Raw genomic sequence first — 14,513 nt, 5'->3', positions numbered from 1 at the left:
AGCTTATAGTCAAAATTTTATTGCGAATTACATTGTCACAACATAATTTGCCTACACTACTTTTCTTAACACATACATAGAATGTATTTTTCAGTGTTTACTCCTCTTTTGTATTTTTTTTTACTGAGAAATATATGTAATCTGCCCTAACTAGCGCTACGGGTCATTAGACCCGTGCAAATATTCATATGATATCAGTAAGATTTGTATGTATGGTTGTGATATAAAACCATTGCATTACACATTTTTGCTATTTCTTTCTATATTTTATTGTATTTGTGAATGAAGAGTGCATGATTAGAATTAATTGTATTGCTGACTACCCAAGCGAGCTAACAGTAATCATTCCCCGCTACCATCGATCCACAAAATTGTGCCCCAAAATTCTGGCACCCCTGCCGTGGGCCACCAGTGGGTGATAGCGTAATTGCTCGCCTCACTAGAGGTAAGAGACGCGGTTGTTGTTCCCCACTGATCACTTCAGCTTGACGGCGGCGTCCAAGCAGACGTGAGAGATGTGTGTGCAATATTTTTGTTTTTGTTATTGCTACGATTTCGCCACTTTTGTGTCACCACTAAGCGCCGCTGGATCAGTTCACCGCTTGCCTGCTGTGCTCTGTTGACAAACAGCCCCGATTCGGTGTTGTTCCAGTACTTTTGCGGCGGGGTTTTAACTAGTGGAAGAGTATTTGAGAACAGTGAGAACATCGTGAGTGTTTGGTTTGTTTATTTTGTTTGATAACATTAATTGATTATTCATTTTGTGCATTTATATTTGGCTCAAAACATATTATTACTGTCTGGTAACTGTTCTTCTATAATAATGAACTAATTAGTTTCTCGAAACTTCTAACTAAAACGCCCTAAAAGTAAAATGGTAAAAAAAAAATTTATTTGTTAGACACTGTATGAAAACAGTGATTATTTATCCTCATTTGAAAATATATTAGCTAAGATGGAAAAACATTGTCTTTTGTGCGATTTTTTTTTAAATTGAAAACATTGATTATTATTGGAATTTCTACTAAAAAACTTGCAAACAGAAATAATTTATAAAAGTAGCACTCAATAAAAAGCATGCAATTAGTTGTACAACCTTATGCTGCGCTCACATGTAATTGACGTAACTTCGGAAATAAATTTAATTCATATATACAAATTATTTAGATCGACAAGGAACAAAAATAAACAGTACGATATCCTTGATTTTTAAACCAGCTATTCCGTAGCATTAAAACAGTTGAGGTTAACTCATGTTTTAGGACTGTTTATCGCTCAGCGATCGTATTCTTAGATTCGGATTGCGTCGGTGATTGTTGCGAAAATTATGTTGTTCACTATGAATCCGACGTTGTCGTTGATGCTGTTATTGAGTCATGTACTAATTGAGCGCGGATTGATTTGTTTATTTCTCGATTGGAGCATGATGCTGGCTGACCTATTGGAAGTACTTGGTGAGTCATAATTACAGTTTGTAGTTGTTTTAGTTGAATGTTAAATCAGAGAAGATATTTTTTATCATTGAATCATTCGTGAAAGTAAAAATAACAAGCGACAATACAATTAGGGGAGCCGCGGGTAAGACGGACAGTGGGGGAATAATGGACAGGTGGTTGATTTGTATAGTTGCATTTTGAATTTAAAATTTCTGTTGATGGGAAACCCTTCTACATGCGATTTTATAATATTAAAACCATCCTATGACAATGAATACTGATCAAGAGCGGAATAGAGAAACAAAAACCGAAAATCGAACATGATTCCGCGTGTGGATGTGACTTTTCCGGCTTCTATATTAAGCATTAGAGGGGTTGAAATGGACAGTCATATCCATAATCACATCCAATGCATGATGGAAAGTGAAGGGAAGAATATTGAAGTCCTTTTTATATTGCTTTCTCTGTTTGTTCTATTCCAGTTACTGGACGCACAAACACTGAGAGAGAGTGCAATTATTCCTCTCGCGAGCAGGTTTATCGCTACGCTTCGTATATTATGAACACTGTCCATATCCCCTCCACTACATGTCTATTATACCCGCACCGATAAAAAAAGTTCTACTTTTCGGCTTGCTTTATTTTTAGTAAAAAACATGGAAAAACACATTTTTATAAAAAAATTTGGCCAGTTATTTCGAAAACCACTATATTGAACTGTAAGAAACTGCTTTTAAATTTTTGAAAACATGAGTTTCCAAAGATACAACTGAAGTTTTCCTTAACATGCCCGTCTTACCCCCATCTCCCCTATATACATATATTCATATAGACCGCATAGTTTTACTAGCCACACCGCTCCAGTGAGAAACAAAAACTCTCTCGTTTTAGCTCTTTTCCCATTCGCTGCTCTCCGCAAATGCTGACCGAATGATGATGTAGTTTTTCTTGTATCACTTCTCGCTCTGCACTTGTCTGTGCAGTGGTTTTCGCTATGGTAGAACGGGGCGATATATACGGTTCAAACTTGTAGGCTTCGAAAATGGTGTGCGATGTTTGGTACAGTTCGGATATGCAATCAACAACCTTCGTTCCTCTCTTGGTTCAATAATTTAGTGTAACACAAGTGATTACTGTCATTCATACAAGTATCTGGATGATCCACTCATATTTGGTTATATGTTCGTGAGAAGTTACTTGCATGACACGTTGTGTATCATTCAATATTGACCGAAATCCAAACACTGCCAAAGAGACTCTAGCTGTTTGTATAACTTCTTGAATACTGAATATTTTACACATAAAAAAAAAGTTTTTTTTTCCTTTTTTGCAATATTTATCCCCCTTTTTATGATTTCGCTCCTTTGACGTCATATTGAACAATACATGAATACGTATAAAGTTTGATCGCTCCAACCTTCAGATATATTTTTAGGAGTGTTTAAAACATTTTTTTTGATGAAAAATGAAAGTAAAGAAAAAGTACAATGAAAGTAAAGTATCTTCCATTGAACTTTCTAGAAAAACCAATAAGCTGCATATCAAATGTCTATTTTGAATAAAAATTATTAAGAGGAGACCCCTGTCTGGCAGGTCGGAAAATAATGAATTTTCGTGAATTTTTTTCGGATGTTACGAATAAAGTGAAGTGTTCGTGTATTTTGGTTATTGTTTAAGGTATATTTGAAGATGTATTTTACATTTTTTACGTGCACGAATAATGATTATGAAGCTGTTGACACCTGGAGGCGTAAATGCTGTCTGAAAATCGGTACCTTGCTGGTGGTATCGGTTGTGAAGCAACGGGATGACACAGAACGAATTCCAATGAATATTTTGAAACTTTAAGAGCGTTACATAGGGGTTTTTGAAAATTCGAAAAATTGCCAAAAAGGCGGCTATTTTTGTTAAAAATTAGATATTTTCCATAAAAAAGACGGGTGGGTAATGTCGGGGACATAACCGGAGTGACGTAGGACTATACAAAGGGGACAGCTTATGCTAAATATATATTTTAAATATATTATTTTATTTTCTTCTCCTACGTGAATCCTACCTATCTACCTGAAAAATTGATTAGTTTACTGTTTACTCTTTATGAACATGTTGGGGGTTATGAAAAGAACCTTTGGTGTTGTGTTTTTGCGTTTTTTTATAAACTTTCTCAATTTTTTCTCACTGTCTTATAGTTGATTCTTGATTTTTTCCGAAGGCTTTGTACTTATTAAATGTTCAACGCCGGGCATCTTTCGGGGTATGCACATATCGTACAATCAAAATGATGGCTGTGATAGGGGATGCATAGGTGGTCATCAGCTCATTCACTATCATATATTTCACTATTGAGCACATTACCGTACCTTAAACTGTTTCCGTGTTTCGGAGACGAATGAATTGTAAGATTTGTAGTCTCCGCAAACAAAGTAAATGAAAATAAAAAAAAGAACTGAGGTTTTGGAGACGAACTCTACGATCTGTCGAGAAATAAACGAGCTATAAGCGTTCTGAAAAACCAACAGTAAATACAGGGACGGATAACAGGAAATACATAGCTCATCATGTTGCTCCTTAGTTATTTTTCTATACATTGCAGATGTAATGTTAGTCAATTTTCAACATCAGTTATCAACCAAAGAAAGCAGCTCTTGCTACCGAGATAATTCGTTAATGCCATCCTGCATACAATGTGTTGTAATTTGAAGCCTCTTTTAATTCGGAAACCATGCATGGGTTTGTGAAAACTGAATGATCAATTTAAAAGACCCCAACCACCAATATCTTCAAGAACAAGCATAAACAAAATAAATCAGTTTATAATCTATGTCATATTATGTCACTTTAGAATGCATTGGTATTGTGAAAAACTTTTAATAACTCTTCTTTGAAAGGTTTCATGGCCCTGAAAAGCGCCGTGTTTTACGGTGGCTGGTTTTGCCACCAAAGCAGTCTGTATAAACAAACTTTTTCCTTCTTCTACCTGCTTCTGTTTTGCGATTGCGTTTGCCACTCGCTGAAACTAGTTGTTGCCACCGAACCGAATGTGATCTGTTCTGTAGGCGGGTTTTCTTATTGTCGTGAGCAGCTTTGCAAGCCAACTCGAGCACTCCGGCGGCCGAAATTATATAACCGGTATTAGGTATACTGGTGCTCCGGCACCAATCCGTTGATGCGATGTGATGTGAAACGATGCCATACAACCACACTGATTTACGGTTTTTAAAAGAATGATATATTTTTCAGCGTATCCGCGCGTTTTGTACTTTAGCGGTACAGGCTCACAGGATAGAGACAAATCGGCAGACTCAGCCAAAGGGGCGAGTCCAACGAGACGAACGAATGAGCGTTAAAAGGCAGCGATGGCAAAAAAAAAATACATTCATTACGATTTGTTCGCTCGTTAGATTCACATGCAGTTGTTTCTAACAAACACGAAGGCACCGAAGACAAGTGGAATAGTGGAAAAGCCGCCAAAAAGTTCGGCACGGCACAGAAGAATATCTCGGAAACCGACAAGAAGAAGGAGAAGGAATCGTATGCTATCTACATCTAAAGGTGCTGAATCAGAATCATTCCGACACCGGTTTCTCATCGAAGGCGATGAGCGTCATGAGCTTCGTCAATGCATCTTTGAGCGTATCGTAGCGGAAGCATCGCGTCTGATCCACTACAATAAGCGGTCAACCATTACGGCGTGGGAAATTCAGATCGCAATCAGTCTGTTGCTGCCCGGTGAACTTGCATGCGGTTTCCGAAGGTACCAAAGCGGTGAAGAAGTATACCAGCTCCAATTAAAGAGCGTTTTCCGACTGCTAATTCGGAAGCAAACCCAAAAAGGGTCCTTTTCAGGACCACAAAATCATCTTTAATCTAAAGAGTTTATTGTTTTGTTATCACTCGATATCCCCATCTTGTTCGGCTAAACCTTCCTGTTTAGCGATTTGTTGCCACTCGCCACAGCTTTCACAGTTGGAAAATTTCTTCCCATCCAGCTTTGTGACATGTTGTACAGTAAATTTTATTCAATGCGACGTGCCGAAGCACCACTCAGTGTCGCATTGGAGGCGATTTTAACCTGTAATTGAACATTTGCGATGACAGTGGTACAGTGTCGACTTTGAATGTGGGGTCATAATTTGGATCTCTATGTTTACAAAAATGCCCAACTAAATATGTCGCATTACATGTCCGTTCAATTAGCTAAATGTCGAACTAATTGTAAATTACTGTACTTTCAATCTGGAAACAATTTAAGAATTGGTGAAAATTGAACTCTGAAATAACTCGATCACTTCGGCGGCCGAAACTATATAACGCCGGCTAGGTGGACTGGTGCACTGGTACTAACGCGGTCGGCCTAGCTACCCTTGCGGGAAACTCCAGATCAACACGGTTCGAGCGGGATTTTGCCTTTCCCTTCACTTTTCCTCCTTTGCCATGTCCAGACATGGTTGCTTGGGTTGGTTTGTTGATGTGTTGTGATGCGAACCGGCAGCGGAGCGGGGATTTTTAAGCTGAATGGCTGGCTCGAGAATTACGCATGTGTGAGAGTGTTTCGTTCATTTTTTTCTTTTTCTTTTCCAAACGTTCTTCATTCTATTTCGCTGCTGCTCTGGTTGCCCGTTTTGGTCGGTACGATTTGAGGAGCACAAAATGGACCAATCAAAAATGGGCACATAGTGCATTTGGACAATGCTTGATATTTCACAATTATTCAATTATTTATTTCAAGAAAAATGAAATGTTATTCATTATGATAGATGCGTAGATATATTTCCTATCAATTGATGCAAAAACCTTTGCGATCTATTGAGAAATGCTCGAGTTATAAGCGTTCCAAATCTTGCATTTTTTCCTACTTGTTCAGTACCTAGATTTCCATTTCTCCCCCCATATCTTCCGGTTAGACGTAGTCCTACGTCAAAAATCTCTAAATAGCGATTTTTAAAAAACCGAAAAAATGAGATATAAAAAAACCACTACGATAATTCATTCACACCCCTTAGATAACTCATGTTTAAATGCTGATAAAAAATTTCAGCCAAATCGGTCGAGTAGTTCCTGAGATATCAATACTACCAGTTGAAATAACATGGTTTCGAGAAAAACACGTTTAAAAATTCGTATTTTATTTTCCTATTTTACTATTCTCCATGAGGAGACCTCATACTTTTGGCTGTAACTTCCCAACGATATCAAATATCGAAAAATCCTTTTAGGACAGACCTTCTGAGGGCACGAGCTTCCCAAAAAAGCAAAACAAAAATATAGGAGATTGTGTCCAAGATACGACCGCATTGATGACGTAAAACTACGCTGTTATTTTATATAAGTCGCTTGTTTATACATTCGGATATTATTCTATAGTGCAGTGAAATTTTAGAAACAACTGCTTAGTAGAATAATCTCTGAAATGTTTTTTCATTGCAGAATCAGTTGACGATAATTGATTGATGATTCATTCTTGTCCTCGCAGAACAATACACTAGCTGATCATATGTCGCAATTAATTTCATGTCGTTTATATACATGTTGCAACAGCATCATTATTCCATATCTCATAACTGCATCAATATATCTTTGCCACCGGGACGAAACAACAACAATGACAACACATGCAAGTTTCAAATATCATGCTACATGTTATTTAGTATTGCCTCAGTGGAATTGCACCTCTAGGCATCGTTCGTACAACGTAAACCAAGCGCCAAACAAGTGTTCGCCATAGCACGCATACAGAGCCATATATTGGTGGCTTGAAACTACTAGGAATATTAATACTTCTCATCATTTTGCATTATTTGCATTATGACGCTTGCCTCGAAATTTGATTGCTCCTGGCAATGCGTTCGCTTTCTGCAGTGCTCGAGCTAGCCTTCCTCTTCTTCTTGCTCATAACACACTACGCGAAGCGTCCAATTTATGACGTGGAAAGAAAAACACACGATACGAATAACGCGAAAAACGAACTGAAAAAACCACACGACGATTACCACCAGTGGATTACCACTGGTGGGGTCCAATGTTAGATCGAAGCGCAACGAAAGCGAAGTGAACTGGATTGCTCAACAGTCCGATGCCGAATGAAAGTTTGCCTCAGCGAGATCCACTGTTTATACTCTAGGCAAGTATTCCCCTTCATTGTTCTTCTTTTCCTTTGTTCACGGAGACTTTGAATTCTACGATTTCCCCTTCGCTGCTCGTCGATAAGTTGCTCGTTATTGACAGCTCTGTTCGGGAAAGCACACAAATGGACAGAACAAATGTATGGGAAAATGGAAATACTTAAAGTTTATGTGTATTTTAACCATTTACAAATCAGGAGATTCTAATGTATAGCATATTAAACAAATCTTAGGGAATTTCCGATTCGTTTACTTTGTTAATCGCCAAAATCCGTTCGCGACAAAAATAGTTATCAACGTTAACTTTATTTCATAAAAACGTGACCTGTTTTCTGATTTGGCACCCTTAATGAAAGACGTAGTTCTACGTCAAAACAAAAATTCATTTTTTTTTCGATTTTCCAGACCGGGATCTCCGTAAGGTTACTGAGGTTTCGAGCTTGTGGTACTCTTTTCATATAATTTTATGAAAGCTATTTTTTGTACATGATATGTTGAAAGTTTTTGAAAGAAAATATATGATTAAACATTTAGGAAAAATATATCTTAATAAAGGATATATATATATATATATATATATATATATATATATATATATATATATATATATATATATATATTCAACTAATTTTAGGATGTATATTTTTCTAAATCGTTATGATTAATTTAACCGTTTGATTAGAATACAAACATCAGTTCTACATTTATTATTGAAACATTGAAAAAGTCATTTTTGGATAAAAGGGGAAAAAAGATTTTTCGGATCATCGTTTAACTTTGAAAAATCATAACTCAAAAACGAAAAAAAACGCCTCTCTGATTTTTGAATATCTTATGTACAAAAAACCTCAGCTTTCAAGAAAAAATATAAAAAAATATGGCACCACCTAGTCCAAAGCCATGTAAACAGTAAAAAACAAATACAATCAATTACAAATAATAATTACAAAAACAAAAGTCAGATTTTTAAAAGAAAGAGCTAGCTAGCTAATTTCCGTCATAAGCGCTAAGCTCCGTTACTAGCACTAATTACCGTAATATGTTTTGAGGGAGTGAGTGAGAAATGTGAGCTGAAGGAGATGAGATGTGATATTGCACTGGTATTACTTTAATTAACGCGGTACCGAGTGAAAAAAACTCGTAAAAAAACGCGCAAAAAAAACCGCCTAAAAAAACTTGGGTGTATGCTACATTCATTTGGAATTTGTGTAATTTATTTTTTTGTTTCTCCTATCTTTTCATTTATGTTTTTCCAAAATTAATTTTAGAAATTTTAGAATTTTATTTTCTGAGGTTTTTTTTTATTTACAATTTTTCATTCTATTATGAAAATAGTAAAATATGAATATTTTTCAATTTTGTATGTCTTTCACTATGCTTTTGTTATATCTTTCAATACTTTGAGGTAATTGTTTTTTGTTCAGCACATTTCTGGTGAATTTGTCGTTCGATGAGTACTAGTACTAGTTGATGCATTTTACAATGACTGTTTTATATTTACTATATTTATTGTTAAACATGACATGTACTATAAACGTGCAAAACTTGTTTTCAAAGGATCAGCTATGAAATATTCATGATGTCTATTTACAGTTAACAGAACTAGTCTTTGAACTAGGGAGTGATTAAAAAAACAGTACATTATTCTAAAAGTATCAGTTTTTTTTTTCAAAATTAACCTGGGTATTACATTAGTTATGCCTGCCTCGATTTGTCTAAATCAAACTGAAGAATAAGAATTAGAACCCAGACATTGCGTTCTGCCTGCGATTGTGATCAACACACTGCAGCTTCGTCCTCATCGCTCTGAAGCAATAACAACAACGGTACGAATCGTACATTTGCTGATACTTTTGAGCGAATCCACTTCGGTTCGCCGAAGAATGCACATGCAGCCATTGGTATTATGCACCGCAGAATGATAAATCAGTGTACTCTCCGAGGGTGACTCATAGTTAGTGACTTGATGTCATCTACCGCCTTGCCTTGAATATTCGTCGCTACATTGATCTTGTGGGATCCATAAACAGATTTCGCTTCATTGTTTTGTTTTTTTTTCTTCTTTGGGTTCGTGCAACATGACACCCTCTTCTTTGCCCTATAGAGATCCTCATGTGTGATGAGACGGGAGCCCAAATCCTCCCACTTATTATGATTGAGCGCGCAGAATGTGGTATATATTTTCGTTTCAAACTCATTTTTGCTACCTCAGCGCAAATCAGGCTCGCGAAGTCGACTGGTTTCATCATCACTTTGATGCTGCGGCGAATATTGGATCGCCCCGTTCTATTATAATGGGAACAAGTAATTTAAGGTGTTTTGAAATAATATTTTCATATTTTCATGTTCAATGATTGTCAGTTCTCCCCACGAAGCTTGACACACGCGAACTCAGCTGCCGAGACGCTGAAGGTATCAACAAAAGCGATGGCAAGGTATTGCCTGGTACGCGTGGGGGAAAGTGGCGACGGAAGGTTCATTTTATGTAACCCTACAATAATAACAACAGCAAAGGAAAAAAAAGTGCCCAATGGGGGGATGTCTGACGGGGGTGAAGTACAGAGAATGGCTAACGGATAACCAAAGCTAACAACGGCGAACGCGCGCGCTCCAAGAAGTGGAAAAGAGGTCTCGCAATCGCGCATATAAATGACACACTGATGGCGGCGGCTCGGAGTGTATTTCGCTCGTTTTAGGTATTTTTCTGCTTCTCGATTTTGTTTGCACCTCGCGAAATGTGCGCGCCCTCGCACAAAAGCTGTCTTTTTGTTGTTGTAATGCCCCTTTTCGCGCGACGATTGTTACTTACTCAAAGTGGTGATGGCCACCGTGAGTTCAGATTATTTATTTTTTTGCTCGTAGGGGATCATTCTCCCCGCCCAAACGTAAACGCGCGCAGACATGACAGCAATTATCAATTAGTTTTAATTGTCGCTTCCTCATTAATGGCATCTTGAACGTGGAGAGCAGTGGCATTATTTTAGGCTTTAATTGTAAATACAGGTCGAACTCGATTATCCAGAGTATTGATTTTTTTTTCGTTCCGGATAATCGAATCCTCCGGATAATCGAGTCAAAACAATTTTTTTTTGCATGTATTTTTCGTTTTTTGAAAATAAAAGAGGAATTTGATTTTTGATGAAAATGAAACACTTAAAAGTTAATGTGGAGGCGATCTGGCGTAGTGGTAACATCCATGCCTCTCACGCTTAAGGTCACGAGTTCAATTCTCACTCCCGACATTCTTCCAAAAATGGAAGTAAAAGTAACGAACCAGCCAAATTGAGTTGAAAATCACTATAATTGAGATTAAAAAAAAACTTAAATAATTTTTAATTTGTTATTATGCATTTTATCCTAAAAATTTATATTAAACTAGATTTTTTTCTATCAATTGAAGTTCTTTAACCGTTCCTTAATTTGTTCTTTGACGCACAACTTTTATCTTTCTTAATTTGGCTGCAATGTCGATATAAACAATTCCTGGTGAAAATTCCAGCAAAATCTTCAAAAATCACGATTTTTACCCCACTGTACATGTAATAGCCACTTAAACTTCACCTTAACGTTGAAAGGTTACATCACTTCATGAAATAAGCCATATTTGAAATATAAAAAAAAATCCAAACTGAATATAATCGAGTCCAAAATTGTATAGAATCGAGTATGTATATAATCGAGCCCGACCTGTACTGTATTCTATTAGTCAAATCATTTCATTTGATACCAATATTGAGGGGATTGCAAAAAATACATAGTCGACCATTTTGTGGCGGCGACCTTTTCGAATTTATGTTGTTCATAGTGTAGTGTATTCTCCAATTCAAGCCATTCAGCCATTTTTGCGGCGACCAAATTGAATTTTTCAAGATTATGGAAAACGCAGTTTTATAATGACAGTAGAATTAAATGTATGTTCCAAATTTCAGCTCAATCATTCAACAGGAACGGGGTCAATTTTCTATTAATGTGGGATAACAACGTTTTATGAAGAAAAGTGAAAATCGTCAAAAAGTAACATAGGACAACTATCCGTAGAACGGCAGAATTGTTCAGAAAAGATGGAGGGTGATTGCATTTGAATGCGAAAGTATTTTTTTGTATTTTTTCATTTGACTCAAACATTGCAGCTTTTTTGTCTTAAATCACAGCAGAATTCATCATTTGTGGCTAAAATTGATTGTTAACAAACAAAGATTGCAAGTTCGAAAATTAATAAAAAAATCAATGTTCCACAAAGTTCATCGAAAATAGTTTTACCATCTTGGACACATTTTTTGAATTTTTTATATTACTTCTATTTTATATGAAAAAAAATTAAAAAAAAATATTAAAAAATACATATTTTAGATATTGAAAATTAATTTTTTTCGTAAATAAAACAAAAGAGTACTAATTTTTTTTCTCAGTGTATATTTTTTTCACGTGTAAACATCAACACTATGACTCTTTCTAAGGCATTATTCCGGCTCGACTCATAAATTATCAAAGATATCTCTTACTAAAATCGCTTCGCCCTATTGAAACTCATTTTTCCTCCAACTCAAACGGAATACAAACTTTCATTCGAATCAAAAATACTCATGTTTTGTCATTCGTCGATTTCATTTGGAAATACTCCATTCCCAATCACCAAAATGGACAATTTGTATCATTGGTTTTGCATTTTAACTCCAGCCTTACTGTTGAGAAGAGCCTAAACAAAAATTGCTTGAAAATTTTCAAAAACATATAACTCAGAAACAGTTGGTTCGATTGATTTGGTGTCAATGTTCTAGGTTCTTATTAGAAAAAGTTTTATTTTTATTTTACTTCGAAAACAACTCTTAAAACTTAAATTTTCTCAAAAAAAAGTGTCTTTGATTTTTTTATATATACATTAGAGTACCAATGAAAATGGACATCTCGAATTTTCAAAGCGAACTTTTTTTTTGTCAAAAATCGACGCTGTGGGACTTTGTCGTTTTTTTCGGAATACGAGGCAAAACGTATGGTTTAGGATGCCAATGAAAATCATCATATCGATTTTTCATACGGGACTCCCTGCGAAATGTTGATTTGCACGATAAAATACACTATGCAGAATATTAGCTCATTCTTACTTCATTTACTATTGTCGCAGATGTCAAAATTTAAGTTTTCTGAAAATCGAAAAATCCTCCAAGAGGGGAGTAGAGAAAATCGGGGTTTTAAAAACAATTTAGATGCCAAATGTCTTAGAATTGCATGAAACGTCGAGATTTACTGTTATCTCGAAAAAAAATTTTTGTCAAAAATTGACTTCTTGGCGCTTGGTCGTTTTTTTGTCTGAAGAGTCGATTTTTGACAAAAAAAAAATTCGAGATGACAGTAGATTTGATTTGATTTTTTGATTTGTAGATTTGAAGACATTTGGCATCAAAACTTTTTTTTAGAAAACCCCGATTTCCTTTCTCCCCCCTTGAGTGATTTTTCGGATTTCAAAAAACTCAAACTTTGACCGCTATGCGACACTAGTAAATGAAGTCCGATTGAGCTGATATTTTGCATAGGGTAGTTTTTCATGGGAATCAACATTTTTAATCAAGTTCGCTTTGAAAATTCAAGGGTCACTTTTTTCTCATACATCCATTGGCACTCTAATATATATATATATCAAATATTACAGCGGACAACTAATGAAGCTTTTTGCAAATAGAAAATAGAGAAATAATGGACAAAAAAAGTAATAGTTTAAAAAAAGTTGGATTTTTAAAAATTGTTGAAATGTTTCTTCTGATTGTTTTTAGATTCCATTTAATGAAAGTACGCGTCATTTTCAGTCAAAAAGATGGACGGCAAAATTTTGTTAAATGCTATCGTGATTTTAACTAAAAAATTACTGAAAATTCTCAACTTTTGGTCCTTTTCGGATGTTTTTTCGAGTCTGGTTAGTCTAGTTAATCTATAAGTAAATTTTCTTACAAAAGTAGATAATTCTCGACTGCAACGCTTGAATCAATTAAGTGATGTGGTAATTTTTATGGTATGTGGATGTGTAAAAAAAATATACATTATAACAAACCTTTATTTTTTGTTTTTCGAGAAGAATTTTCTCAGAAAATATTTTTTTTGGTGTTCGAATTGTTTTGAATGTTGCAGCGCAAAACAAATATTACTTATTGCAAAGTGGATCAATATGATAAAAATAGTGAACACAAATAGTGTAAATTTATAAAATAATAAAATCACGAATAAAAAGCAATCAATTTGTGAAATATATTTTAATCGATTTAAGATAATCTAATATTAGGTTGGGGAAAAAGTAATTCATTACTTTTGCGTGAAATTCAAACAAACAAAAACAAAAACTTTTTTTTAATATGCTTCGGGTTGTTCGATTTGGGTCAAATATTCAACGTTTTGTTGTAAAATTTGTTGCCATTCTAAAGATTGTTTCATAATGCTTCTTTCATAGAAATTTTGGTCCATATTAGCGAAAAACTCTAGCAATGGATTTTTACAATCTTCTCTTGATCCCAATTTCTTATCACTCAGGAATCCAATGCGAGAAAAAGCATGTAATAGTTTGGTGCCAGATCCGGACTATATAATGGATGCATTAACCCTTTGCGGTCGTTTGTCTACTCTCAGCCACCAGCCATCAAGAAATCATATTATTTTTTTTTTCTAAATGAATTTTAATGTCTAGTGAATGTATACGATATGTCTTTTTCACGAAAGTATACGAAATTTCTATGAACAATAAGTAACATAACTCGGTATAAATAAAGTATTATTAGCGTGGAAAGCTAAGAGGAACTCTTTCAAAGGGAATATTAAGTCCTACCGCAAAGGGTTAAAACATCCCGATCGAGCTTTCGTAGTTATGTGGCCTTGCGTTGTCCTGATGAAACACAACTCCTCTTCTGTTGGCTGTTGGTGAAAAATACATTCGACTTGCTGTGCGCTGCACTTTGACGCCAATTTTTACCCG

At 35.5% G+C, this 14,513-nt stretch overlaps 1 protein-coding gene across 6 annotated transcripts in view; it reads left to right on the top strand.

The window, feature by feature from the left end:
• LOC129770865 (neurogenic protein mastermind) overlaps positions 1–14,513 on the top strand; it is a 319,388-nt gene that overhangs the window by 99,174 nt on the left and 205,701 nt on the right. Inside the window, exon 1 of one of the 6 annotated variants that reach the window (XM_055774011.1) lies at positions 513–709. The exons of the other annotated variants lie outside the window; for them this stretch is intronic. The gene's annotated coding sequence lies outside the window, so the exon portion shown is untranslated. Of the gene's footprint in view, positions 1–512; positions 710–14,513 lie in introns of those variants that run through there. 6 annotated transcript variants of the gene reach the window in all.

This window comes from Toxorhynchites rutilus, chromosome 2 (assembly GCF_029784135.1).
Source record: "Toxorhynchites rutilus septentrionalis strain SRP chromosome 2, ASM2978413v1, whole genome shotgun sequence".
Lineage (NCBI taxonomy): Eukaryota > Metazoa > Arthropoda > Insecta > Diptera > Culicidae > Toxorhynchites > Toxorhynchites rutilus.
This window is presented reverse-complemented; position numbering and strand designations above follow the sequence as displayed.